General features: G+C 44.6%; 1 long non-coding RNA gene across 2 annotated transcripts in view; it reads right to left on the bottom strand.

Annotated features, from left to right (window-relative positions):
• Positions 1-631: 631 nt before the first annotated feature.
• The window catches only part of LOC147363105 (uncharacterized), a 37,613-nt gene continuing 13,530 nt past the window's right edge, over positions 632-24,714 (bottom strand). Inside the window, exon 2 of one of the 2 annotated variants that reach the window (XR_015136771.1) lies at positions 632-1,622. This is a non-coding gene — a long non-coding RNA (uncharacterized LOC147363105). Of the gene's footprint in view, positions 1,623-20,224; positions 21,361-24,714 lie in introns of those variants that run through there. The other variant, XR_015136770.1, reaches the window with a different exon arrangement.

The raw sequence follows: 24,714 nt of genomic DNA on the forward strand, positions 1-24,714 counted from the left end.
GCCTGGAAAATGCCATGGACAGAGGAGCCTGGAGGGCTGCAGTTCACAGGGGTCCCAAAGACTTGGACATGACTGAGTGATTAACACAAACATCCCAGCATTAAATTGGCTTAAACAGTAATGGAACAGACTGTCACACAGCAGAAAGTCAAAAGCAGAGGAGCATAGTAAGATCAGGACTGCCCTGGTCTATGTAACTGCCCTTATAACAAGAAAATCCAACACCAGTCTCAGAAAGAAAAAAAAATCAAAAACTCCTTTCCAACCTCTCCTTGACCAGGTGAACCCAACATAGGACACATGCTCACACCCACACCCATAAAAGTACACAGAGGAATATTATATGCTGACTGGCTTAAACCCAGATTGTTGAACCAATCACTAAGAAATTGGGTCCCGGACCAATCACTCCAAGAGGGACACTTGGAGTAAAAACAAGAAAGATGGCAAACTGTTGGGTTCAAAAACAGAATTCAATCCCAACCCTGTCCGAGTTTCTCTTGCTAGTTTGAAAGTAATGCTTAGGAATAAAAAAATGGAATGTGGCAAGGGGAACCAAGGGTTTAAAATGTGTCAGTGAGCCCCAGTTGGATCTCTGGTCAAGGAAATAAGATTCCGTATGCCACATGCCTCAGCTGGGGGAAAAAAATTTTATTCAGTAAAATGTGTCAGCAAGGCTGAGGTATAAGAGTAAACCCACTAGTTACAGGTAAACCCAAGCACTTTACAGTAGAAGAAAAGCAAGACAAACTTTTACCAAATGTCTTTGATGCACTTTATGAAGGTCCTCTTGTTTATTCCTCATTACAATCCTATGAGGTTTGTTTCATCACACCCATTTTACAGATGAGGAATCAGGCACAGAAAGGGCAATCTTTCAAGGACTATATGGCTCAAGGTCACAATGCTAAGAGACAGGGAAGCCAGGACTCAAACCCAGATCTATGGTCCCCAAACATCATATTCTTTCCACTGAGAAGCTGGGTAGCTGCTGGTGAGGCTAGCAGCAGGACTGACCCTGATCTCTTCAAGGTGTCCAAAGACAACTTCAGCTAAGGCAAGGTCTGACTCCTCAGAGCACACGTACCCTTGAGCCAGGGAGAGGCAGTATGCCTGTTCTTGTTGAGTTGCCAAATTGTGTCTGACCCTTTGCGACCCCGTGGACTGGTAGCACATCAGGCCTCCCTGTCCCCTCACCATCTCCCAGAGTTTGCCCGAGTTCATGTCCATTGAGCAGGTGATACCATCCAACTATCTCATCCTCTGTTGCCCCGTTCTCCTCCTGCCATCAATCTTTCCCAGCATCAGAGTCTTCTTCATCGAGTCAGCTATTCTCATCAGGTAGCCAAAGTATTGGAGCTTCAGCTTCAGCAACAGTCCTTCCAGTGAATATTCAAAGTTTCCTTCAGGTTGACTGATTTGATCTCCTTGCTGTCCAAGGGACTCTCAAGAGCCTTCTCCAGCACCACTTTGAAAGCAGTATGCCTACTTCTCCTGAATGTTCCATCCTGGTTATAACAGTGCCACTCAGGTGTAATGATTTAGAAACAGCCCCAAATCCAACTTCCGGATCTGTTAATTAACAGCCCTCACTTAGATCACTGTGTCAGGTCAATTTCTGCCTGTAGGAGAAAAAAAAAAAATCCACAAAACCATTCTCTTATTTCAGATCTTTTTCTTCTGCTAGGTGTTCAAGAAGTGCCAAATCACCATGCTCCCTGCTCTCCCAAACTGCTACCCAAACCAGAGCCCCTAAAGAGGCAATCCAATATAGGACCCAATTCTGCCTCTCCCCTCCCCACCCCAGGCCGTGCCAAGTGTCAGCCATGCCATGCCAAATGCCCATGTCTGGGCAGACATCTGACTTAAAGATATTGTATGAGTGGACATGCTCATACAAATAGTGTATGAGATGTATACCCAAAGATTACATCTACCCCATAGGACGCACTCGAAAATCTCCACAAGCAGAAAATACTCATCTTCAGGCCAAAAAGCCATTGCTTTGTTTCAAGTCTCTTAATCTGTATCGATTGAGACTGTAAGAAGGGTAAGAAACAGCAAGAAAGGAAGAACTATTGTAAATTATTGTGATTGTGATAAAATTCCAATTAGCATGAAGTTTCTAACAGTGCAAAGACTTACAGGGACTTTCTTTCACCCTGCAAAAGCACAGCTAGATAAACAGCTTTCTGCTTTCACTTTAGTGTTTGCCTTGTATTATACTGTCTTTTAGCGAGCTTCCCTGGTGACTCAGTGGTAAAGAATCCGCCTGCCAATGCAAGAGATGCAGGTTTGATCCCTGGGTGGGGAAGAGCCCCTGGAGGAGGAAATGACAATCCACTCCAGTATTGTTGCCTGGGAAATCCCATGGATAGAGGAGCCTGGTGGGCTACAGTCCATGGGGTCAGACATGACTGAGTGACTAACTCGACTTAGTGACTAACAACAACAATACTGCCTTTTAGGGGAAAAAAGAATTATCAGTCCATCAAAAACCATGTCCTGTCAGCTGAGTACTCTTCTCCCTCACTCCAGTGACACACACTCATCCCACCTGCACTATTTTCTGAAGAGTCGTGTTCACTGGGAAAGCAAGCTCATTACCCAAACATCTATTTCAGTGTTCAAATGCCATTCTTCCTCCCCTGCTTCCTGCCATGTCTCCCTTTCCACTCTCCGCTTGCCTCTGCACTTCCTCTCTTCTCTCGCTTTCTGGGATGTGGAAAGAATTGATTAAGCTCCTAGTCCAACACTTGCAGCAGTCTTCTTTCTCTTTCCTAAGACTTCTTCAGCTGTAGGAAGACTCAGGTTCCCATTGAGACATTGTTGTGGGAGCCCGTGGGCTGAAGGGGCAGGCAAGGGAGCTGGAGTCAGGCAGATGCTTTTTCTGTCAAAGACAAAGGCCCCCTCCACCCGAGCCTCTCCAGTTTCCAGCACTTGCATACCCCTCAGATCAAAGGGCTGCTCTGCATATGAAAAACACCACCCATAATGTGGCTCCCATCAGCCCCACCCCACCCTGTCAGCTGCTGCTCTCAACAAAAACCCTGACATCTGTTTAGGCACAGCCCGCACCCTCTGGGGCACTGGCTTGTTGCATCTTCATTTTTCTCAGTTCACTTTTGTGGGCCATTCAGTCCCTTGAAGTAGAGTAGGGGAGCAGAGGGGAAGCTCTCTCTCACCCTCAGATCATTCCACTCACATCATTTTTCAAGACACCTTGAGGATTCTGGTCCTCACCTCTCCCACCTCAAGCTCATTTACTTCACCCTCTCAGCCACTCTTGTATCTTATTAATATTTTATTTATTTATTCACTTATTTATTGGCTGTGCTGGGTGTTTGTTGCTGTGCAGGCTTTTCCCTAGTTGGGGCGAGGAGGGGCTACTCTCGTTGCAGTGTGCACGCTTCTCATTGCAGTGGCTTCTCTTGTTGCTGAGCGCGGGCTCTAGGGCACACAGGCCTCAGTAGTTGCAACTCCCAGGCTCTAGACAGAGCACAGGCAGAACAGTTGTGGCACAAGGGCTTATTTGTCCCCTGGCATATGGGATCCACCCGAACCAGGGATCAAACCTGAGGCTCCCGAATTGGCAGGTGGATCCTTTACCACCGAGCCACCGGGGAAGCCCCTCGGCCACTCTTAAAAATCTCTTTTCTTCTTTGCCTAAAAAGGGACCATGCCCTTCGAACAGTCTAAACTGACCCTTCATAGCAAAATGGTGGTGGAAATTTGACTCCTTTTCTTGTCATGTTAATAGATGCTGCCAGACTTGGGAACTTCCACGCGCTATGCTGGACGTGAGGTCTGCCTTTCAGAAGGAAAAGATGCTTCTCAAAACTTGAACCTGAGAGCACCTCAGCCAAAGGATTCAAGTGAGGACCAGAGAAACTGATCTTCAGTGATGTTCCGACCTGAAGAAGTGTCATTTTGCTAATGATGACAATTCCTGAATTCCAGGAGAGCGCAGGCAGACAAGCTGGAAGAGAACGTTGGGCCTTTCCTCTTTCAACTCCTGCCACCTCCTGCACATCCTCGAAGCCCTCTTCTCCCTTTGATCAGGTCCCTCGACCACCTCTCCTTCCATCCAGCCCACATGTGCCCTGACTTCACGGGTGACTGAGCACATTGTCTTCTGTTATGGATATGGACTGAACTATTTCCCTCACTCCTCATTACTCCCCCCACCACCATCCCCAGTTCATAGGTTAAAGTTCTCTTGTGAACTTCAACCTCCTATGACTGTATTTGGAGACAGGACTTTAAGAAGGTCATTAAGATTATGGGAGCACCCATGAGTGCTCAGTCATGTCCAACTCTTTGCAACACTATGGACTGTAGCCCAACAGGCTCCTCTGTCCATGGAATTTTCCAGGCAAGAATACAGGAACAGGTTACCAAATCCTACTCCAGAAGGATCTTCCCAATCCCAGGATTAAATGCTTATCTCTCTCAGCTCCTGCATTGGAGGGCGGATTCTTTACCTCTGCACCACCTGGGAAGTCCTAAATGAGGTCATATGGGTGGGGCTTCGATCCAGTAAGACTGGTGTCCTTAGAAGAAGACCAGAGCTTTCTCTTGCTCCCTCTAGGGGCATGTGAGGACACAACAAGAAGCAGCCATTTGCAAACAAAAGAGAGGCCTCATCAGAAACCAACCAGGCAGCACTCTGATTTGGTACTTGGAACTTCCAAATCTATGAGGAAATCAATTTCTGTTCTTTAAGTCATACAGTCTGTGGTATCCTATGATGGCAGTCCAAGCAGACAAGCATACTTCCTCCCCCCCAGATCCCACAGGATGCTGGAGTAACAATAAGAACTGACATGAATCTCTCCACCTCCAAGCCCCAGTAAAAGCGACAACCTCTGCTAAGCCCTTCAGGACTGTCTCAGTCCCTTCCTAGAAATTTCCATTCTTGTTATTTCTACATTGCCCTGAAAGGTGGCTGCTGGTGCTAAGTCGCTTCAGTCATGTCTGACTCTTTGCAACTCCATGGACTATATAGCTTGCCAGACTTCTCTGTCCCTTCTTTCCCTTCAAATCCCTTCTTTGTCCAAGGGATTCCCCAGGCACGAATACTGGAGTAGATTGCCATGCCCTTCTCCAGGGGATCTTCCCAACCCAGGGATTGAACTCAGGTCTCCTGCATTGCACACAGATTCTTTACCACTGAGCCAGGAAAGCCCTGAAAGGTAATTTCCCTTTGAATTGTTTAAAATTCTGACAAAACAGACAAGCCTTGGGAGCAATAAACTACAAAGAATCGTATGAAGAACAAAAAGCTGGCTTTACAGACTTAACCACGTCTGGACCTGTGACTGGGGTAAGTAGACAGCAGCTCACTCAACAGCTACACACTGTATTTGCTTCTGCCAAAGAATGTTGCCTGCCATCTGGCTCGGGGATGGGGGCGGGGATCGGGGGTGGTTGAGTCACTCACCACCACAAGTCACTGACCTTCAACCCACACTAAGAGGAGTTCAGGGTGGAGATCAGAAACAAGGCATTCTGTGCTCTGGGAAAAACTGGCAGAAGAGGCCTTCAGACAGATATTTTTAGGAGAAATGTTTAATGAACCTGGATTCCAACATCTTCCCATACTTAGAAAAAGCAGTAAAATCATTAACAGAGACATCTGTTCCTTGTGACTAGCAGCTACTTTCTTAACAAGATGTGTGCCTGGTTACACATCCCCCCTTCATCAAAATCACATATATACTGACTGCCCCTGCACCCCCATACCCCTTGGGAGCAGTTCTTCAGAGCTGTCTGAGAGGCTGCCGACCAGGCTATAGGCCTCAGTGAAGAGTGAAAGCGGAAGAGTCAGTCACTCAGTCACATCCAACTCTTTGCAACCCCACGGACTGTAGCCCACCAAGCTCTTCTGCCCATGGAATTCTCTAGGCAAGACTACTGGAGTGAGTAGCCATGCCCTCCTCCAGGGGATCTTCCCGACTCAAGGATCAAACCCAGGTCTCCTGCATTACAGGCAGATTCTTTACCGTCTGAGCTACCAGACTCAGTAAGGCCCCCAAATAAAACCCAAACTCACACCTCTCACCTTGTGTGTTTTTACTTTAGTCAACACTCCTGGAGTCCAGGCTGCTTCTGGCCTTTCTCTTATTTTGCATTTTCTCCAATATCAGCAATTGTAGGAGGTTTTCCTTTATACAACAACCTATATGATGCTCATGATCAAGTCCACACAGAGAGCAACACTAAATGACAGACATCCATCCCCCTCTCCTGTTTCTCTCCCCCAGACCCCTGGCACCTCCCTCCTGATGGCCCAAGGTCCTGGGCTAACACAACTGAAACACTAAGCCAAGAGGCTAACTAACACCAACAGCCCTGCAGAAGTGACCAGCATCTTGGCCCCATCTGGCCCACATTCAGCTGCCAGGTGCGTGTCCTACAATCCTGCTTCCTGTGCTCTCACTGTCCCTGGAAAGTAGCCATGTCATCCCCCTAACATCCCCATCCCTTGGCACTGCCCTCAGGGCGCATGGTGGGTTCCCCACCTCACACTCATTCTCAAGCTTCATCGCCCACCTCACCCCTACCAGCCCAGACCACTACCATTGAGCCAGCACATCAGGCTTTAGGCCAGGTTTGCCAGGACTGCTGGCTCATCTGAACTATCTTCCTGTTTCTTCCACTTGGGCAAATCCTAGCCTTTCCTTAGAAATCAGCTCAAATTCTAATACACTTATTAAAGTAAGCAGATAACAATTAGAAAAGAATTCTGTGACAGTAGGAGGAGCTTCCCAGGTGGCGCAGTGGTAAAGAATCCACCAGCCGGTGCAAGAGATGCAGGTTCGATCCCTGGATTGGGAAGATCCTATGGAGTAAGAAATGGAAACCCACTCCAGTATTCTGGTCTGGGAAATTCCAGAGTTCAAGAGTCTCTAATTCAGGCAGTCTGGAGCTGGGCCCAACGTTTTGCATTACCTGCATTGGCAGGTGGATTATTTACCACTGAGCCACCAGGGAAGCATTTTACCAACATTAAAAAATCAGAACATTTTCCAGAAAATTCCAGATTTCTGACTTCTCTTTTAAAAAAACAGAAAATCTGGGAATTGGATGGAAGGTGGACAAAAAGTACAAACTTCCAGTTACAAGATAAACATATGTTCTAAGGATATAACCAGCAGCATGATGATTTCAATGAACATTGCTGTGGGGTGTAAATGAAAGCTGTTAAGAGAGTCAAGGACTTCACCGGTGGTCCAGTGGTTAAGAATCCACCTCCCAATGTAGAGGATGTGGCTTTGATTCCTGGTCAGGGAACTAAGATCCCACATGCTGTGGGGCAACTAAGTCTGTGCACCACAAATAGAGAAGCCCAAGTGCCACAAAAAAGGCTTGGTGCCACCACATTTTTTTTTAATTAAAAAAAAAAGAAAAGAAAGTTCCTGAGAGAGTCAATCCTAAGAATTCTCATCACAAAGAAAAAGTACATTTTTCTTCTTTTTTGTACCAATAGGAGATGGTGAATGTTAACTAAACTTAACATCCAATACTTTGGCCACCTGATGTGAAGAGCCAACTCATTGGAAAAGACTCTGATGTTGGGAAAGATAGAAGGCAAAAGGAGAAGGGGGCAGCAGAGGATGAGATGGTTAGATAGCATCACCGACTCGGTGGACGTGAGTTTGAGCAAACTCTGGGAGATGGTAAAGAACAGGGAAGCCTGATGTGCTGTAGTCCATGGGGTCACAAAGAATCAGACATGACTGAACAACAACAGACTAAACTTATTGTGATAATCATTTCACAATCTATGTGCACCAAATTATTATCATTTTGTACACCTTAATGGAGAAGGAAATAGCAACCCACTCCAGTATTCTTGCCTGGAGAACCCCATGGACAGAGGAGCCTGGTGGGCTACAGTCCACGGGTTGCAAAGAGTCAGACATGTCTGAGCGACTTAGCACACCTTAAACTTCCATAATGCTATATGTCAATTTTGTTGTCATTGCTGTTGTTTAGTCATTCAGTTATGTCCCACTCTTTTGTGACCCTGTGGACTATAGCCCACCAGGCTCCTCTGCTCATGGGATTTCCCAGGTAAGAATACTGAAAGTGGGTTGTCATGCCCTCCTCCAGGGGATCTTCCCAACCCAGGGATCCAACCTGCATCTCCTGCATTGCAGGTGGATTCTTTACCACTGAGCCACCTGGGAAGCCATCTGACTAAAACGGAAAAAAAATAAAATAAATAAATTTTATAATTTTCTTCCAAATTACGATTTTTTAAATGGGAAAGTCTGACCACACTGGATGCACATTTCCACATGGCCAGGAAACAACTAGAACCAAGTAGCCATCTTCACTCCGCACTTTCACCACCCTCCTAATGCCATAGTTCCTATCACTCCCCACTCCCAACACAGGCCAGGTACATGCATGCCTTTGCCTACCCAGTCCCTATGATCCATGATCTACATGCTGCTGCTAAGTCGCTTCAGTAGTGTCTGACTCTGTGCAACCCCGTAGACGGCAGCCCACCAGACTCCCCTGTCCCTAGGATTCTCCAGGCAAGAACACTGGAGTGGGTTGCCATTTCCTTCTCCAGTGCATGAAAGTGGAAAGTGAAAGTGAAGTCGCTCAGTCGTGTCTGACTCTTAGCGACCCCATGGACTGCAGCCTACCAGCCTCCTCCGCCTATGGGATTTTCCAGGCAAGAATACTGGAGTGGGTTGCCATTGCCTTCTCTGATAATCTACATAAGCACCTTTAATAACCATATGGGATTCAACAGCCTAGACAGACTATAATTTAACCAGTTCTCAGTGGCTGGGCCCATAGTTTGCATCAATCACACTTCAGTTAATCACAATCAACATACATCTTTGTCACTTGCTCCATAATTTCATGGGATAAATTCATAGAGGTTGGATTATTGGGTCAATTTGATACAGTACACCCACAAAAAGGTTAAAGATACCATTTTAAATCAGTTATAACACAAAATGAGAAAAATCAACTAGCTAGATAACACCTTTTCTACTTGGACATTTTAAATTAACCAATGACAGTTCTTACATCTCCTTCCATTTGGGCTCCACCCTGAGCCCTCTAATGTTGTGAATATTAACATCTCGTGAAACTTGCTATTTTATTCCACTACTTCTGCCACCTGACAACATCCTTTAGTGACATCCTCAAAAATCATGTTGCTACAAGAGATTCAGCCACACCGAAAGTGCCTACAATGTACTCAGTGCTGCTAGACACCCCCTCTCCCGACCATGCACATATAGGGTTTTTTTTAATTAATATATTTTTTAATTGGAGGCTAATTACTTTACAATATTGTAGTGGTTTTTGCCATACATTCACATGAATCAGCCATGAGTGTACATGTGTCCTTCATCCTGAACCCCCCTCTCACCTCCCTCCCCATCCCATCCCTCAAAGTCATCCCAGTGCACCAGCCCTGAGCACCCTGTCTCATGCATCGAACCTGGACTGGCGATCTATTTCACATATGACAATATACATGTTTCAATGCCATTCTTTCAAATCATCCCACCCTTGCCTTCTCCCAGAGACCAAAAGTCTGTTCTTTACATCTGTGTCTCTTTTGCTATCTTGAATATAGGGTCATTGTTACCATCTTTCAAAATTCCATATATATGCATTAATATACTATATTGGTGTTTTTCTTTCTGACTTACTTCACTCTGTATAATAGGCTCCAGTTTCATCCACTTCATTAGAACTCATTCAAATGCATTATTTTTAATAGCTGAGTAATATTCCATTGTGTATATGTACCACAGCTTTCTTATCCATTCATCTGCTGATGGACATCTAGGTTGCTTCCACGTCCTGGCTATTGTAAACAGTGCTGCGATGAACACTGGGGTACATGTGTCTCTTTCAATTCTGGTTTCCTCGGTGTGTATGCTCAGCAATGGGATTGCTGGGTTGTATGGCAGTTCTATTTCCAGTTTTTTAAGTAATCTCCACACTGTTCTCCATAGTGGCTGTACTAGTTTGCATTCCCACCAACAGTGTAAGAGGGTTCCCTTTTCTCCGCACCCTCTCCAGCATTTATTGTTTGTAGACTTTTTAATAGCAGCCATTCTGACCGGTGTGAGATGGTACCTCATTGTGGTTTTGATTTGCATTTCTCTGATAATGAATGATGTTGAGCATCTTTTCATGTGTTTGTTAGCCATCTGTATGTCTTCTTTGGAGAAATGTCTGTTTAGTTCTTTGGCCCATTTTTTGGTTGGGTCATTTATTTTTCTGGAATTGAGCTGCATGAGCTGCTTGTATATTTTTGAGACTAATTCTTTGTCAGTTGCTTCATTTGCTATTATTTTCTCCCATTCTGAAGGCTGTCTTTTCACCTTGCTTTTAGTTTCCTTCATTGTGCAAAAGCTTTTAAGTTTAATTAGGTCCCATTTATTTATTTTTGCTTTTATTTCCATTACTCTGGGAAGTGGGTCATAGAGGATCCTGCTGTAATGTATGTCAGAGAGTGTTTTGCCTATGTTTTCCTCTAGGAGTTTTATAGTTTCTGGTCTTACATCTAGATCTTTAATCCATTTTGAGTTTATTTTTGTGTATGGTGTTAGAAAGTGTTCTAGTTTCATTCTTCTACAAGTGGTTGACCAGTTTTCCCAGCACCACTTGTTAAAGAGATTGTCTTTTTTCAGTTGTATATTATTGCCTCCTTTGTCAAAGATAAGGTGTACATGGGTATATGGATTTATCTCTGGGATTTCTATTTTGCATATAGGTTTTTACCTTGAGTTGGTTCCTGTAACAAGACACCTTTGAAATGATGCCAAAATCTACCCCCTCTGCCCAAACTATGCAACTTTACCCTGGATCCTATGACAGGCTGAATCATGTTCCCCAAACTTTATGTTGAATCCCTAACACCCTAACTACTTTAGAATGTGACTCTGGTTTATTGTTCAGTCGTTAAGTTGTGTCTGACTCTTTGCGACCCCATGGACTGCAGCACTCCAGGCTTCCCTGTCCTTCACCATCTCCCAGGGTTTGCTCAAACTCGTGTCCGCTGAGATGTGATGCCATCCAACCATCTCATCCTCTGTCGCCTGCTTCTCCTCCTGCCCTCAGTCTTTCCCAGCATCAGGGTCTTTTCCAGTGAGTAGCCTCTTCACATCAGGTGGCCAAAGTATTGGAGTTTCAGCTTCAGCAACAGTCCTTCCAATGATTATTCAGGGTTGATTTCCTTTATGATTGACTGGTTTGATCTTGCTATCCAAAGGACCCTCAAGAGTCTTCTCCAGCACCACAGGTCAAAAGTATCAATTCTTTGGTGCTCAGCCTTCTTTATGGTCCAACTCTCAATTCTGGAGAAGGGTCTTTAAAGAGGTAATTAAGTTAAAATGAGCCAAAATGAGACTGCAGCCTCCCTTGAAGTGTTTCTTTTGTGACCCCAAAGGCAGCCAAGCAGGGTCAGATCCAGCTGAGGTCAGAACCCCAGCAGCACATGTGGGATCCAGGTACCTGTACAAAAAGACTTTTTTTTTTTTTAGTTCACTTTATACTTTAGAAGGGCCACCGAGATCCAGGGGAAGGCAAGATCAACACCTGCTTTGTCTTTGAATCATAAAAATGAGAAACAGAGAGTCCGGTCCATGCTGAGTGCTTCAGAAGATGTGTCCCAAATAAAGACTCACAAAAGAAAGGAACGATGACTCAGGTCCCAAGTAGGCCTGCGCCCAGGTGGAAACACAGAGCTGAACTCTGCAGCATCTGAACACCACCGCCAGCCATAGGGACACCGTTGATTCAATTTTCCATCACTGGTCAAAAAATAAGGAATTAAAGGGATGGCCAAGGTGAAGAAATGCTGTGGAAAACCTCTTCTCTAATGGACCAGTCCAGACTTCCAATTTCTGAAGACTGTGCCCACCTGCAACACCAGAGTGGATGCTATATGTGAAAGCAGGGACAGATTAAATCAAGGAAGAGATGTTACCACTCCTGGGGCATTTACAGTAACTTCAGCACTTCACCCAGCTCTGCATAAGAACAGAAAAATAGGGGCTTCCCTGGTGGTCCAGTGGTTAAGAATCCTCACCTCCACTGCAAGGGGCACGGGTTTGATTCCTGATCAGGGAATCAAGATCTTGCATGCCATGTGATGTGGCCAAAAAAAATTTTTTAACTTTAAAGAAAGAACATGAAAATATTATGTGGGAGAAAGAATCTTTAAAAAGCAAAAGAATTTGATACAAGCAAGAAAGATTGGGCTTAATGTGAATTTTAAGGTGCCAGTCTATATATATTATAAACAGCTGTCAGAAAGACTATATTCAACTTCTGTAAATCATCAGCACACACTCAAGTTGTATCCCAGTTTAGCAAGGTATCCACAAGTTCACGGGTTTCCCCTTGCTCTTTCCAAGCTGTGCCCACTGAGATCGGACTTTCACACATCCTATGTGGTTGACACATTCAGCAGTAGCTCACTCTTTAGCCAACAGCCGCTGATGAGCCCCCGCAAGGCACCAGATGCCCTTTTAGAAGCTGGGGTACAAGGACCAAGAGGCCATAGCCCAGCTTTGGAGGAGCCTGCACCTTTGGGGGAGGCAGTCATGAGAGGCAGATGCTGCCATGGGGACACTGAGAGGACAGCAGAGGGTTCTTTAGGCTTGGGAGACCTTCACAGAGGACACAATATGTTGGCTGAATCAGCTGTCGGCCAGAGGTGCAGCATGGCAAGGATTCCCAGCAGAGGGAACAGTGTATACCTACACTGAGCTCACCTGAGTCCTTCGCTAGGCTAGGAAATGTATTCTTTTGTTTTTTTCTTTTTCCTTTTCTTTTTGGCTTTCCTGACAAAGGATCAAACACAGGCCCTACATAGTGAAAGCACAGATTCCTTACAACTGGACCACCAGGGAATTCCTGGAAGGATGTTCTTATTCAAAAGCAAATCTGCCCATATTTTAGGAACCAGTTCCCTTTCAGAGAGCGCTTTCCAGGTGGCTCAGTGATAAATAATTCGCCTGTAATGAGGGAGATGCAAGTTGGATCCCTGGGTCAGGAAGATCCCCTGGAAGACGGCATGGCAGCCCACTCCAGTATTCTTGCCTGGGAGATCCCATGGACAGAGGACCCAGGCAAGCTATGGTTAATGGGGTTCCAAAGAGTCTGACATGACATGACTTAGCCACTAAGCACGCACATCCTTTTCAGAGACTTCACATACTTTTTTTCTAGGTCTTTAGTGTAAATAAAACCTACCAAGGAAAGATACAATATGAAGATCTCCACCTTTTTTAAAAATTATAGTTGATTTACAAGCCTATCTTCATTTTAGGTGTATAGCAAAGTGATTCAGTTATACATATATATCTATATATTCTTCTTTAGATGCTATTCCATTATATATTATTACAAGACTTTGAATATAGTTCCCTGTGCTTTACAGTAGCCTCTTGTTGTTTATCTTTTTATATATAGTAGTCTGTATCTGCTAAGCCCAAGATCCGAATTTATCCTTCTCCCTTACCCCTTTGGGAACCATACGTCTGACTTCTATGTCTGTGAGTCTGTTTCTGTCTTGTAAATAATTTTATTCGTATCAAGATCTCCATCTTCAAGCACATTCCATCTCAATGACGGAAAACATGGTCAAAGATAAGATCGCTTGCTTTTATTGGAATTTATGACTTGGGAGCAGCAGGAACTCACTCAACAAATCAGACTGTAAATCTAGGAGAGTGGCAGTGCTCAGAGACGAACTAGATTGGAAAACTGGAGACCAAGAGAGCAGGCCAGCCCTGCACAGTCTCGCTGAGACTCCAGGCCAAACACCAGGGTCATTCCAACAGGAAACTGTGCCCAGCAGCTTCTGCTCGCTGACCCACCTTCACTCTTTCCATGGCCTCTGAGGACAGAGAATTGCCCACCCCACAGGGTTGTTCTTAAGATCCAACACACTGATGGGAGAAGATGCAGAGAGAACCACAAGTATGAAACAAGGCACATGCAGTCTTCCTGCCTTCAGCCTCCCCTGGGCCTGGCGGGTCTGCCTACTTCACAAAGAATCTGACCCTCTCTCCTCAGGAAGCTTTCTTAAGGGAGGGAGCACCAACCCAACTTCGCCAGCACCTCCCAACTTCCCTCTTCTCCAACCTCCACCAATAATAGCCAAGGATGGAGACATGGGGCATCTTTTGAGGAACTTGCCCAGCCTCACCGGCCAGACCATGATCTTCTGGGGGCAGGGGCTGCCTCCCCAACTCCGCCCTGTCCTGGACATTTCCAGTGCTCCAACCTAGAACCAGCTGTCTCTTCAATGAAGTGACTGACCTGCCTAAAGAGAGCTTCCTCCAAAGAAGAAAGATCTACATCTTCTCCAAAACTGTGACTCAAGAAACGCACCTCCAAGTATGTCCACCAGATGAAACCATCATTTAAGGCTTCATTTTGTGGGACTTCCCTGGTGGTCTAGTCATTAAGACTCCACCCTTCCAATGCAGGGGGCACAAGTTAGATCCCTCACTGGGGAACTAAGATCTCACATGCCATGTGGTACAGCCAAAAGTTGTGTTTTTTTTAATTAAGATTTCATTTTGTAAAAAAGCAAAGGACTTCTCAGCTGAAAGAGTGACGGAGTTATTAGGTCCTGGGACAAAGAGGGCAGGAACTGGTAGTGACACAGCTAATGCTGGGCCATACATACCACAGTAGAAACAGTGACTGCTGACATGGCAAATATGTTAGTGCCATGTATTGGCAAGAACGAAAAAGGGAAGTGACAGTCGCTCAGTAGTGTTTGACTCTTTGAGACTCTTTGGACTCCTCTGTCCATAGAATTATCCAGGAAGAAGACTGGAGTGGGTAACCATTCCCTTCTCCAGAGGGATCTTCCCAATCCAGGGATGGAAACTGGGTCTCCTGCAGCGCAAGAAGATTCCTTACCATCTGAGACACTAGGGAAGCCCACTGGCAAGAATAAACAATATACAAAGGAACCATTCTTTGCCAACAGCAATTCAGAGACTAAGAACACAAACACATCATCTGAAGAGCACTGTGAGGTTTTCAAGGGACTCATATCCCACTAACTGCCCCTTAGGCTGCTGGAAGCCCAGAAACAAGGCCTTGTACATGGAACATAGGGCAACGCCAGACCCGTTGGCTGCATTCATATCAGCTCTCAGACCCCATGACTCAGACCACAGACCCGAGTGTGACTGGGTCCCAAGGATGGACCCCAGTGCCAAGGGGACTGGGGCTGTCTCAAATTCCTACCACACTACACCCTGACAGCCAGTCCCTCACTGGGGAAGCAGGCGGGAGAATCTTGTGATTGGACAGTCATTCTGGTTAGTTCCTCGGAGGAAGTACATAATGCACTATGTCTGGAGCTTGAGCATAGATACTTGGTGGTACGTGACTGTGGAAATGGAATTTAGAAAGATCACTTCTCTGAGAAACTCAAAATCTTGAATGGGAACCAATCTATGCAGAAGGAGAGGGAAGTGAAGTGACACCCATGGCTGAGCTATGTTAAGAGAGTTAACTTAGGCGGGTTGATAAGGAGTCCAAGCCCCTTTAAGGAAGAGGTGAACATTCTTTCTTTTTCACATTCTTTTGCCTTAGACATGTAGGCCTCATAGGCAGCAGTATTTCTTGCTCAAGGACAAGCTTTTTTGAGCTCAGAACTTATGTTGTGCAAGAAGGTCTGGGTAAGACTTCCACAGCCTTGAGCTCTGGGTTAACCCATTCCTTCTGGCTAATCTCGTGCTGATGTCATCCCAGGATGTATGTTATGGGAAAGGGTCTGGGCAAAATTTTTACAGCCTTGGGGTACTTTTTTCTATTCTCAGCAGCTAGCAGAAAAGTATATAAAGACCTGCTTAAACTAACAAGGTGGGTAATCTTTCTACCCTCTTCTGATGTCTATGTCAGAAGCTTTTTCTGTCACTATCACTTTAATAAAATTTCTACTACATAAAGCTCTGAGTGAGTGAGACTGTCTTTGGTCCCTGAGTTAAATCTTCTCCCTCAGAGACCACAAATCTGGTGGAACACCATAAGCTTTCATCTATCATCTCAGCAACTCGCTGGGATCCCAAGACAAGGTATAGCTATCATCTTGGGGGCTAAGATAAAGCTATCAATGTGCTTTCTTCACACAGGGAATGGCCATGCTGCCAGGAGTATCAAGTAGGCATGAAACAAAAAAAAAAAAATCAGCCAATGATTACAGAGTGAACACATGGAGGAATTTGCATTTGATTCTAGCTGTGTTAAAAGTCTTGGTGACCTTGAGTGTCCAATAGGATATGGTGGTCAGTGTGAGACCCTGGAGATCTGAGTTGTAGCAGAGGATTTTGGACTAAGTTGTTTGATGCATCAGTGACTGGCCATGTAAGGTTGGCTGTTGAGTAGTTGAATTGTGGCTACTATGACAAAGGAAGTAAACTTTAATTTTACTTAATTTGAATTAAAGTTTAAAAGCTGATACTTGATGCATCTATTGGAAAACTTTTATTTATGTTTGGAACAACTTGAACACCTGAACGTCCTTTTTCAACTCTAAATTTTATGGAACTGAAGGGCAGATCAAGCGTGCCTTTTTGTCAAAAAATTATTTACTTATTTTTGGCTGTGCCAGGTCTTCATTACTGCATGGGCTTTTCTTTAGCTGTAGCAAGCTGGGGCTACCCTTCAGTGCTCTGAAGCTCACTGTCCCTTAGTTTCCTCACTTATAAAATAGGGATGATACTGCCCATGTTGTAAAATCCTGAGGATTCAAAGTGAAATTACCAACAAGGCCTGGCTCATAGTGAGCACTCTCTTCCCCTTATATCTGCATAGTAAGATCCCACATGCCACTGGGTGACTAAGGCCACGTGCCGCAATGAAGACCCAGCACAGCCATAAAGAAAGAAAGAACGTTGAGAGAAGTTAAGTGAACCCCCTCAAAGTCACACCCTGGTAAATGACAGTGTGGGAATTCTAAGCCCAGCTCTTCTGGCTCGGAATCCAGGGCTTCCTCCACTAGCAGTGTGCCAGCCTCAGTCTCGAGCTCCCTATATCCCACAGTCCAAGAGGCAGGTGAGAAGCCATGAAGCATAGGCCTCAGGGCTCCTCTCAGTCCTCAAAGGCAAGACTCCAACTCTCCTTACTGCTCTGCTGTTTGCTTCCTTCTGCTTCTCTGGCCTCTTCCTAGTTTGGGAAATGGGCTCAGGAACCTACAGGGATAGCCATCTCCCTCTCTCAGTGTGTAGTCAGCACCCAATGATGTCCTTCTTCATGACAGGCGATTGCTACAGATTAAGGAGAAAGGAACCAGCCACCCCTCAAATAAGCAAGAGCAGACAGAGGTCCTAGAGAATGAGTTAGGGTTTGTCTTCTACCAAAAAAAGGACAAATGATCTCACTTACTGAAAAGGGAGCCTCCATCAACCATCACCCTGAAAGTCAGATGGAATTCTACAATGTGTCACAGCAATGAGGATGGTCCATGGACAACCACATGCAGCAACACGAGTGAGTCACAAAGAAAAAGCTGAGTGAAAGAAGACAAGCACCAAAGGGGCATACTGGGTGCCTGCATTGATGTGACATTCTAGGAAAGTCAAACTAACTCATGCTCAAAAATTTTCAGGACAAGGGTTATCCCTGGGGTGGGGACAAGGGCAGAACCACAGGGCTTATGGTGAGCTGGAGCTGTTCTGTTTCCTGCCCTGGACAGGCGGCACGTGGCTTGTGTTTGTGAAAATTCATCAAGTGCAATTTTCTGTAGAGTTATGCTACAGTGAAAACTTTATACAACTTTCTGAGCTGATGGAAATCTTCTTGATCTGGTGGTGAGTATATGCATGAGTCAAAATGCATTGAGCTGGACACTTAGGTTGTGAGTATTTTATTGTTTAGCTTTAAAAATGAAACATGAAGGAGGTATAGTAAAAGAAAAAAAAAGTCTCAGAAACAAGTAATATAACGTTTTTCTCCTAAATTTAAATAAATCTAACCTCACTAGATTAACCTCAAGGTCTTGTAAGAGGAGGAGAGTCAGGGAGGGATGGACTGGGAGATTGGGGTTGGTACATGCAAACTATTACATATAGAATGGATGGACAACATGGGTAAACCATAATGGATAAGAATATATTGGATTGGCCAAAAAGTGTGTTCCATAACATCTTATGAAAAAACCTAAACGAACTTTTCAGCCAACCCAATAAAAAAGAATATGCATAATTGAATCACTTTGCTGTACAGCAGAAATTAACATTCTAAGTCAATTATTCTTAAATTTTAAAAAGGTCTTATAAGAAATTTAGTTAAGATGTCATTAAATCAACATGACATCTTAGTGTATAATTATAGTGCTTAAAATGTCTCTTAGACCTATCACCAAGAAAATGATGCTACACATCTCACTGCAAAGATATCTCGCTCAAGCTAATATGCTACTTCCAAGCCTTTTCCCCTGCAATTGGAAGTACAAAAGGCTTTGGCTCAGGTAAAAACGCTCAGAAATTTCAAACTGGTAAGGTCAAAATCAATGAATCTTTAAATCAAAGCACCTGTCTTTTTCAAAACATTTGTATTAAATGCAGACAATGAAAAAATTATAATATTGGCTTTGGGGGTTTCCAAAGCAATGCAAGAAAACACCCCCAGGTCACTGATACAATCAGTGGTCCCCATCTTGTCTGTAGATCTTAACATGCCAAACAAACACTATATTTTAGCATCTGAGTATTTATTAATACTATAAAATTTTAGCAAGGTAGTCTGTAAAAGTTTCACTATCAGGACTTCCCTCGTGGTCCAGTGGTTAAGAATCTGCCTTGCAATGCAGGGAACTCAGGTTTGACCCCTGGTCAGGGAACTAAGATTCCGCATACAGAGGAGCAACTAAGCCTGTGCCCTGTAACTAGTGAGCCCACACAAGACAAAGAGAGTCCCCGCACCACGGTGATCTCCAGTGCCATAGCTAAGACCTGACACAGTCAAATAAATGAATAAATATATTTTAAACTTTTCAATTCCAGAACACCATTTTTAGGCTGTTGAGAGAGTCAGAGAATGTGTACTCAGTCATGTCCGACTCTTTGGGACTCTGTGGACTGTAGCCCACCAGGCTCCTCTGTCCATGAGATTTCCCAAGCAAGAATACTACAGTGCGTTGCCATTTCCTTTTCCAGGGGATCTCCCCGACCCAGGGGTCAAACCCACGTGTCCTGCCTTGCAGGCAGGTTCTTTACCACTGCACCACCTGGGAAGCCCCTTTTAGGCTGCTGAATGTCCTTAAACCTTTAAATAACAATTCAGTTTCAGCACTTCAAAATTTGCAGGCTGGGATGAATGCGTTTTATTCTGAGAACCAACATACCAAGCCAACCACTGAGACTGTCTCCAAAACAAGAACACCTATTTCGTGTTGCTAAATTTCCACTGGCCCCTAGAGGTATCTAATGCACTTTAATTAACAGGGACTTCCCTGGTGGTCCAGTGGCTAAGACACTCTGCTTCCAATGCAGGGAGCCCAGGTTCAATCCCTGGTCAGGACACTGAGATCCCACATGCTTTGGGACGTAGCCAAAAAGTTTAAAAGCAAAGAAGTTCAAGTGTAAATGTCAGATATATACATGGAATGAGTCATACATTCAGCAATGCAGAAATGCAAAAATAAAGGTTTTATAGGAAAGAAAATTTAGAATGCATTCTCTTTACAAAGGCTTCATTTCAGTAGCCTTTTATGCAACATGCTTTCCTGGGTTTTGGGGTTTCAATTTATGATCAGTCTCATCATTTATCATAGTTATGTTTTATAAAGTCAGTGTGGAGACTAAATTACCAAATACTCCTAGGGAAAATACAGGGTTAAGTTCTCATGTGCCTCTGGTCATGTCATTTTTGGGGGGGCCTCGCTGTGTGGCATGTAGGATCTTAGTTCCACAACCAGATATCGAACCTGTTCCCCCCGCCCTGGGAGCTCAGAGTCTTAAACGCTGGATGGCTAGGGAAGTCACTATGGTCATATTTTCATCAACAAATCAATACATAAACCTTGTCAAGTGTGCTTCTGTTGTAAAGCACCTTATTTAATATATTTTGTTGATTCACGAACACTGAACTCACAGCCAACAACACTGTAACTCATGCTTGATTGAAGCTCATCTAACTCATGTATTTTCTCCCTAAGACACATCACTGCCTTCTTGTGTTTAAAAACACTAGACAGCACTTCAGTGCTAAGCCTGAATTTATTTTAAACAGTTAAATCACCTCTAAAAAGCATAAAAATTGCAAAAAAAAAAAAAATGTGGCACTCAGTAGACCACAAAAAGTCCACTTGTTTACTTGTTTCTAGTTTGAAATGACAGGACACGGCATTGACTTACGGACTTCAGCTGGGAGCGTGTACTCAGGCCACTCAAACTTTTCACAGTTCTGGGCAGGTCTCCATGTGATTATACATGCATGGAGAGTATACTATACTATAGTATACTGTATATTATATATCGGATCAGATCAGTGTTCAGTCGTGTCCGACTCTTTGTGACCCCATGAATCGCAGCACGCCAGGCCTCCCTGTCCATCACCAACTCCCGGAGTTCACTGAGACTCACATCCATCGAGTCAGTGATGCCATCCAGCCATCTCATCCTCTGTCGTCCCCTTCTCCTCTTGCCCCCAATCCCTCCCAGCATCAGAGTCTTTTCCAATGAGTCAACTCTTCACATGAGGTGGCCAAAATACTGGAGTTTCAGCTTTAGCATCATTCCTTCCAAAGAAATCCCAGGGCTGATCTCCTTCAGAATGAACTGGTTGGATCTCCTTGCAGTCCAAGGGACTCTCAAGAGTCTTCTCCAACACCACAGTTCAAAAGCATCAATTCTTCGGCACTCAGCCTTCTTCACAGTCCAACTCTCACATCCATACATGACCACAGGAAAAACCATAGCCTTGACTAGACGAACCTTTGCTGGCAAAGTAATGTCTCTGCTCTTGAATATGCTATCTAGGTTGGTCATAACTTTCCTTCCAAGGAGTAAGCGTCTTTTAATTTCATGGCTGCAGTCACCATCTGCAGTGATTTTGGAGCCCCAGAAAATAAAGTCTGACACTGTTTCCACTGTTTCCCCATCTATTTCCCATGAAGTGATGGGACCGATGCCATGATCTTAGTTTTCTGAATGTTGAGCTTTAAGCCAACTTTTTCACTCTCCACTTTCACTTTCATCAAGAGGCTTTTTAGTTCCTCTTCACTTTCTGCCATAAGGGTGATGTCATCTGCATATCTGAGGTTATTGATATTTCTCCCGGCAATCTTGATTCCAGCTTGTGCTTCTTCCAGCCCAGCGTTTCTCATGATGTACTCTGCATAGAAGTTAAATAAACAAGGTGACAATATACAGCCTTGACGTACTCCTTTTCCTATTTGGAACCAGTCTGTTGTTCCATGTCCAGTTCTAACTGTTGCTTCCTGACCTTTATAGGTAATAGTAATAAACAAGTTAAACAATTAACAGTTAAATGATTGAACAAATGAGAGACAGACTACATTTTTCAAATAATTTTTAAAACCTGTTAATGGTCATGTACAGGGTCTCCAGTCAGTACTCAAGAATCCTCTTAGGGAGTAATGAGAGCCCCCAGGGATTAAATACTACTTCAAAAAGCCAAATGGAAACTCTAAGTCTACCGGAAAATGGTTGCCAAGGCTAATTAAGCAGTGAAATATCTCACTGTTGCTTAGAATTAGATCAAGCTGGTAGAAAAACACTGCTTAGATGGTAATCAAAAGCTGAGATTGACAGTTATGGCTCTGGTTAATCTTAAATGGGTAACAAAGGGACTTCCCTTGCAGTCCAGTGGTTAAGAATCTGCCCTCAAACGCAGGGGATGAGAATTCGATCCCTGGTCAGGGAACTAAGATCCCACATGCCTCAGGGCAACTAAGCCCCTGTGCACAATGAGAGAATCCGTGGGCCACAATGGAAGATCCTGCATGAGGCAACAAAGATCCAAAAACTGCAACTGATTTGCTAGACATGGCCTTCCAAGCATAGATTTAGTTTGGTTTATCTGTTCATTTTGGTTTATCTGATCATCTGTAGGTGATCAGAGGAGTCTTGGATAAGGATATGATTGGAGACCACTGACCTCTGCATCTGATCACATAGTTCCACATGATCTACCAAAGGACTTCTACACAGGAAGACGTGGTAAAAAGCTGAAATACTAAATCCATGCCCACCTGATTCATTGTCCTCCATCCAGGTATCATGATAATAAACCAATGTATTTCCAGAAGAAACAAACCTCTACTACAGGATCATAGTGTGGGAGTGGGGTGGGGGAGTGAGGGGGTGTTTCATTTTGATTTGGTTTTGGTCTGTTTTCACCCAACACATTTAAGCTTCCTAACATCCCATCCTACTCATAACACCTGCACTTCTCTTCAGAAACAAATTCTGTTCAATTATATGTGTCCATTTTTAGCTTATTCCTTATTTAATTGTTGCCTTTTCAACTAATATTACTCTAGAAATAGGGCCCCTGTATGATATTTTCACTGAATACTGCTCAGAATTTTTTTTAGGGTTATTTTTTTTGGGGGGGGGGGCACCCCTTAGCAGGTAGGATCCCAGTTCACCAACCAGAGATTGAACCACATCCCCTGTACTGGAAGTGCAGAGTCCTAACCACTGGACTGTCAGGAAGGCCCCAAAACTGCTCAGATGTTTCTAAAGAAGATACTCATGTTCTGGCATCTAGCCACGCCCTGACAGTAATGATACTGAAAGCAGCTGGCTGATATTGACTGTGTGCCAGACAACATCCAGGCATGGCACGTGGATGGTTCCCTGCATTTGTTCAACGCTCCTTTGCTTCCCAACTACTGACGCTGTGCGCACCAAGCACTAGGCACAGCTCTAGGCATGTGGCACCAGGAATACAGCAGTAAATGGAGCACAGGTCCCTGCCTCAGGTATTTTAGCGATAACTGCTGAGGAGAACACAGAAGCAGAAAGAGCAGAAAGTATTGGTGGAGGCGGGAGGGGATGTTGTCTTAAATAAGGTGAGCAGCAAAGTCCTTAAATGTCCAGTAGAATGCTTAAGCCTTGCCAACAAGGAGATAAGAGGTCAAAGCACAGGGCTATCTCAGAGAAGAGTGTTCCCTCCAGGAGGAGGCAACAGCAGTGCAAAGACCCTGGGGCACAAAGACCCTCAATTTTCTGCAGGAGCAAAGAGACCAGTATGACTGCAGCTGTGCATTTCAAGAGGCAGGCAGGAGGCAAAGGTCAGAGAGGTCAACAAGGCCTGACCGCACAGGGCCCCTGAACTCCTGGAACAGTGGGGGCTTTTATGCTAACAACATGGAAGTTCGTGCAGGTTTTTATGAGAAAAGTGAAATGAACTAATGTCTTGATAGGACCATGCTGGTGGCTGTGATGAACAGATTACAAAAGGCAGACAAAAGAAGGTAGTTAGGAAGTTACCAAAATGATCCAAGAGAGAGGACAGAGTGGGAGTGACAGAATTGATGGGAAGTGATCAGAGTGAGATGCTAGCTGTACTCTGGAAGCGAGAGCCAATAGGATTTGATGATGAATCAGTTAATTAACAACTTACTGATCAGAGACGTATTAATACATCTATTGTTACCCAAACATTATTGACCAGAATCTTTCAATATTCACTTACATAACAAATCTCTGGCCACAGGCATTAGTTTTTGCATAAATCCCCCGGTCAATAATGTGTTAAAAGGATGAAGTTATCATCAATCCAGATGGAGAATATGGGGTAAAACAAGACTCAGAGGGAAGGTTAAAAGTTTGGTTTTGGCCCTGTGAGAGGAAGTGTCAAGCAGACCATCCATTCGAGTGGGGAAGCCGAGCAGGTAATCAGAAGCAAGTGTCTGGAGCCCAGGAGAGGCCTGGGCTACAGATAAAAAAGAGGATTTTGTCACCATCTTGATGTTATTTAAATGGCTTTCCCAAAAGCTCAGCTGGTAAAGAATCTGTCTGCAATGCTGGAGACCCCAGTTTGATCCCTGGGATGGGAAGATCCCCTGGAGGAGGGAAAGGCTACCCATGCCAGTATTCTGGCCTAGAGAATTCCATGAACTAGTTCATGGGGTCGCAAAGAGTCGGACACGACTCAGTGACTTTCATTTTCATTTTGATGTTATTTAAAGCAAGGGTTGGAGAAGGCAATGGCACCCCACTCCAGTACTCTTGCCTGGAAAATCCCATGGATGGAGGAGCCTGGTGGACTGCAGTCCATGGGGTCGCTAAGAGTCAGACACGACTGAGCGACTTCACTTTCACTTTTCACTTTCATGCATTGGAGAAGGAAATGGCAACCCACTCCAGTGTTCTTGCCTGGAGAATCCCAGGGACAGGGGAGCCTGGTGGGCTGCAGTCTATGGGGTCGCACAGAATCAGACACAACTGAAGCGACTTAGCAGCAGCAGCAGCAGCAAAGCACAGGTTGGGAGGAGATCTCCAAGGGACTCGTTGGGTCTAGAAATGGTTCAACCTTGTGAAGTCCAGGGAAAGAAGAACAGCCAGAAAAAGAGAAGCAGCCTGCCAGGTGATTGGCAGGGAAATCAGAACAGGAAGCCCACAGAAGAAAGTTTGGGAGAGGAGAAAGTATGCCAGTGGGTTGGGTGTAGCTGGTGAACCAAGCAAGTTGAGGATTTTGACAACTGACCTCTAGCTG

Source organism: Bos grunniens, chromosome 11 (assembly GCF_055505025.1).
Source record: "Bos grunniens cultivar Pamir isolate PY7600 chromosome 11, Bosgru_T2T1.0, whole genome shotgun sequence".
Classification (NCBI taxonomy): domain Eukaryota; kingdom Metazoa; phylum Chordata; class Mammalia; order Artiodactyla; family Bovidae; genus Bos; species Bos grunniens.